We start from the raw sequence: 5,000 nt of genomic DNA, 5'->3' as shown, positions 1-5,000 counted from the left end.
GGTTAGGGTTAGGGTTAGGGTTAGGGTTAGGGTTAGGGTTAGGGTTAGGGTTAGGGTTAGGGTTAGGGTTAGGGTTAGGGTTAGGGTTAGGGTTAGGGTTAGGGTTAGGGTTAGGGTTAGGGTTAGGGTTAGGGTTAGGGTTAGGGTTAGGGTTAGGGTTAGGGTTAGGGTTAGGGTTAGGGTTAGGGTTAGGGTTAGGGTTAGGGTTAGGGTTAGGGTTAGGGTTAGGGTTAGGGTTAGGGTTAGGGTTAGGGTTAGGGTTAGGGTTAGGGTTAGGGTTAGGGTTAGGGTTAGGGTTAGGGTTAGGGTTAGGGTTAGGGTTAGGGTTAGGGTTAGGGTTAGGGTTAGGGTTAGGGTTAGGGTTAGGGTTAGGGTTAGGGTTAGGGTTAGGGTTAGGGTTAGGGTTAGGGTTAGGGTTAGGGTTAGGGTTAGGGTTAGGGTTAGGGTTAGGGTTAGGGTTAGGGTTAGGGTTAGGGTTAGGGTTAGGGTTAGGGTTAGGGTTAGGGTTAGGGTTAGGGTTAGGGTTAGGGTTAGGGTTAGGGTTAGGGTTAGGGTTAGGGTTAGGGTTAGGGTTAGGGTTAGGGTTAGGGTTAGGGTTAGGGTTAGGGTTAGGGTTAGGGTTAGGGTTAGGGTTAGGGTTAGGGTTAGGGTTAGGGTTAGGGTTAGGGTTAGGGTTAGGGTTAGGGTTAGGGTTAGGGTTAGGGTTAGGGTTAGGGTTAGGGTTAGGGTTAGGGTTAGGGTTAGGGTTAGGGTTAGGGTTAGGGTTAGGGTTAGGGTTAGGGTTAGGGTTAGGGTTAGGGTTAGGGTTAGGGTTAGGGTTAGGGTTAGGGTTAGGGTTAGGGTTAGGGTTAGGGTTAGGGTTAGGGTTAGGGTTAGGGTTAGGGTTAGGGTTAGGGTTAGGGTTAGGGTTAGGGTTAGGGTTAGGGTTAGGGTTAGGGTTAGGGTTAGGGTTAGGGTTAGGGTTAGGGTTAGGGTTAGGGTTAGGGTTAGGGTTAGGGTTAGGGTTAGGGTTAGGGTTAGGGTTAGGGTTAGGGTTAGGGTTAGGGTTAGGGTTAGGGTTAGGGTTAGGGTTAGGGTTAGGGTTAGGGTTAGGGTTAGGGTTAGGGTTAGGGTTAGGGTTAGGGTTAGGGTTAGGGTTAGGGTTAGGGTTAGGGTTAGGGTTAGGGTTAGGGTTAGGGTTAGGGTTAGGGTTAGGGTTAGGGTTAGGGTTAGGGTTAGGGTTAGGGTTAGGGTTAGGGTTAGGGTTAGGGTTAGGGTTAGGGTTAGGGTTAGGGTTAGGGTTAGGGTTAGGGTTAGGGTTAGGGTTAGGGTTAGGGTTAGGGTTAGGGTTAGGGTTAGGGTTAGGGTTAGGGTTAGGGTTAGGGTTAGGGTTAGGGTTAGGGTTAGGGTTAGGGTTAGGGTTAGGGTTAGGGTTAGGGTTAGGGTTAGGGTTAGGGTTAGGGTTAGGGTTAGGGTTAGGGTTAGGGTTAGGGTTAGGGTTAGGGTTAGGGTTAGGGTTAGGGTTAGGGTTAGGGTTAGGGTTAGGGTTAGGGTTAGGGTTAGGGTTAGGGTTAGGGTTAGGGTTAGGGTTAGGGTTAGGGTTAGGGTTAGGGTTAGGGTTAGGGTTAGGGTTAGGGTTAGGGTTAGGGTTAGGGTTAGGGTTAGGGTTAGGGTTAGGGTTAGGGTTAGGGTTAGGGTTAGGGTTAGGGTTAGGGTTAGGGTTAGGGTTAGGGTTAGGGTTAGGGTTAGGGTTAGGGTTAGGGTTAGGGTTAGGGTTAGGGTTAGGGTTAGGGTTAGGGTTAGGGTTAGGGTTAGGGTTAGGGTTAGGGTTAGGGTTAGGGTTAGGGTTAGGGTTAGGGTTAGGGTTAGGGTTAGGGTTAGGGTTAGGGTTAGGGTTAGGGTTAGGGTTAGGGTTAGGGTTAGGGTTAGGGTTAGGGTTAGGGTTAGGGTTAGGGTTAGGGTTAGGGTTAGGGTTAGGGTTAGGGTTAGGGTTAGGGTTAGGGTTAGGGTTAGGGTTAGGGTTAGGGTTAGGGTTAGGGTTAGGGTTAGGGTTAGGGTTAGGGTTAGGGTTAGGGTTAGGGTTAGGGTTAGGGTTAGGGTTAGGGTTAGGGTTAGGGTTAGGGTTAGGGTTAGGGTTAGGGTTAGGGTTAGGGTTAGGGTTAGGGTTAGGGTTAGGGTTAGGGTTAGGGTTAGGGTTAGGGTTAGGGTTAGGGTTAGGGTTAGGGTTAGGGTTAGGGTTAGGGTTAGGGTTAGGGTTAGGGTTAGGGTTAGGGTTAGGGTTAGGGTTAGGGTTAGGGTTAGGGTTAGGGTTAGGGTTAGGGTTAGGGTTAGGGTTAGGGTTAGGGTTAGGGTTAGGGTTAGGGTTAGGGTTAGGGTTAGGGTTAGGGTTAGGGTTAGGGTTAGGGTTAGGGTTAGGGTTAGGGTTAGGGTTAGGGTTAGGGTTAGGGTTAGGGTTAGGGTTAGGGTTAGGGTTAGGGTTAGGGTTAGGGTTAGGGTTAGGGTTAGGGTTAGGGTTAGGGTTAGGGTTAGGGTTAGGGTTAGGGTTAGGGTTAGGGTTAGGGTTAGGGTTAGGGTTAGGGTTAGGGTTAGGGTTAGGGTTAGGGTTAGGGTTAGGGTTAGGGTTAGGGTTAGGGTTAGGGTTAGGGTTAGGGTTAGGGTTAGGGTTAGGGTTAGGGTTAGGGTTAGGGTTAGGGTTAGGGTTAGGGTTAGGGTTAGGGTTAGGGTTAGGGTTAGGGTTAGGGTTAGGGTTAGGGTTAGGGTTAGGGTTAGGGTTAGGGTTAGGGTTAGGGTTAGGGTTAGGGTTAGGGTTAGGGTTAGGGTTAGGGTTAGGGTTAGGGTTAGGGTTAGGGTTAGGGTTAGGGTTAGGGTTAGGGTTAGGGTTAGGGTTAGGGTTAGGGTTAGGGTTAGGGTTAGGGTTAGGGTTAGGGTTAGGGTTAGGGTTAGGGTTAGGGTTAGGGTTAGGGTTAGGGTTAGGGTTAGGGTTAGGGTTAGGGTTAGGGTTAGGGTTAGGGTTAGGGTTAGGGTTAGGGTTAGGGTTAGGGTTAGGGTTAGGGTTAGGGTTAGGGTTAGGGTTAGGGTTAGGGTTAGGGTTAGGGTTAGGGTTAGGGTTAGGGTTAGGGTTAGGGTTAGGGTTAGGGTTAGGGTTAGGGTTAGGGTTAGGGTTAGGGTTAGGGTTAGGGTTAGGGTTAGGGTTAGGGTTAGGGTTAGGGTTAGGGTTAGGGTTAGGGTTAGGGTTAGGGTTAGGGTTAGGGTTAGGGTTAGGGTTAGGGTTAGGGTTAGGGTTAGGGTTAGGGTTAGGGTTAGGGTTAGGGTTAGGGTTAGGGTTAGGGTTAGGGTTAGGGTTAGGGTTAGGGTTAGGGTTAGGGTTAGGGTTAGGGTTAGGGTTAGGGTTAGGGTTAGGGTTAGGGTTAGGGTTAGGGTTAGGGTTAGGGTTAGGGTTAGGGTTAGGGTTAGGGTTAGGGTTAGGGTTAGGGTTAGGGTTAGGGTTAGGGTTAGGGTTAGGGTTAGGGTTAGGGTTAGGGTTAGGGTTAGGGTTAGGGTTAGGGTTAGGGTTAGGGTTAGGGTTAGGGTTAGGGTTAGGGTTAGGGTTAGGGTTAGGGTTAGGGTTAGGGTTAGGGTTAGGGTTAGGGTTAGGGTTAGGGTTAGGGTTAGGGTTAGGGTTAGGGTTAGGGTTAGGGTTAGGGTTAGGGTTAGGGTTAGGGTTAGGGTTAGGGTTAGGGTTAGGGTTAGGGTTAGGGTTAGGGTTAGGGTTAGGGTTAGGGTTAGGGTTAGGGTTAGGGTTAGGGTTAGGGTTAGGGTTAGGGTTAGGGTTAGGGTTAGGGTTAGGGTTAGGGTTAGGGTTAGGGTTAGGGTTAGGGTTAGGGTTAGGGTTAGGGTTAGGGTTAGGGTTAGGGTTAGGGTTAGGGTTAGGGTTAGGGTTAGGGTTAGGGTTAGGGTTAGGGTTAGGGTTAGGGTTAGGGTTAGGGTTAGGGTTAGGGTTAGGGTTAGGGTTAGGGTTAGGGTTAGGGTTAGGGTTAGGGTTAGGGTTAGGGTTAGGGTTAGGGTTAGGGTTAGGGTTAGGGTTAGGGTTAGGGTTAGGGTTAGGTTAGGGTTAGGGTTAGGGTTAGGGTTAGGGTTAGGGTTAGGGTTAGGGTTAGGTTAGGGTTAGGGTTAGGGTTAGGGTTAGGGTTAGGGTTAGGGTTAGGGTTAGGGTTAGGGTTAGGGTTAGGGTTAGGGTTAGGGTTAGGGTTAGGGTTAGGGTTAGGGTTAGGGTTAGGGTTAGGGTTAGGGTTAGGGTTAGGGTTAGGGTTAGGGGTTAGGGTTAGGGTTAGGGTTAGGGTTAGGGTTAGGGTTAGGGTTAGGGTTAGGGTTAGGGTTAGGGTTAGGGTTAGGGTTAGGGTTAGGGTTAGGGTTAGGGTTAGGGTTAGGGTTAGGGTTAGGGTTAGGGTTAGGGTTAGGGTTAGGGTTAGGGTTAGGTTAGGGTTAGGGTTAGGGTTAGGGTTAGGGTTAGGGTTAGGGTTAGGGTTAGGGTTAGGGTTAGGGTTAGGGTTAGGGTTAGGGTTAGGGTTAGGGTTAGGGTTAGGGTTAGGGTTAGGGTTAGGGTTAGGGTTAGGGTTAGGGTTAGGGTTAGGGTTAGGGTTAGGGTTAGGGTTAGGGTTAGGGTTAGGGTTAGGGTTAGGGTTAGGGTTAGGGTTAGGGTTAGGGTTAGGGTTAGGGTTAGGGTTAGGGTTAGGGTTAGGGTTAGGGTTAGGGTTAGGGTTAGGGTTAGGGTTAGGGTTAGGGTTAGGGTTAGGGTTAGGGTTAGGGTTAGGTTAGGGTTAGGGTTAGGGTTAGGGTTAGGGTTAGGGTTAGGGTTAGGGTTAGGGTTAGGGTTAGGGTAGGTAGGGTTAGGTTAGGGTTTGGGTTAGGTTAGGTTAGGTAGGGTTAGGGTTTGGGTTAGGGTTAGGGTTAGGGTTAGGGTTAGGGTTAGGGTTAGGGTTAGGGTTAGGGTTAGGTTAGGGTTATTAGGGTTGGGTTGGTAGGTAGTTTTTTATTTTATTATT

Source organism: Gorilla gorilla, chromosome 7 (genome assembly GCF_029281585.2).
Source record: "Gorilla gorilla gorilla isolate KB3781 chromosome 7, NHGRI_mGorGor1-v2.1_pri, whole genome shotgun sequence".
Lineage (NCBI taxonomy): Eukaryota > Metazoa > Chordata > Mammalia > Primates > Hominidae > Gorilla > Gorilla gorilla.
Note: the sequence above shows the minus strand (reverse complement) of the source record.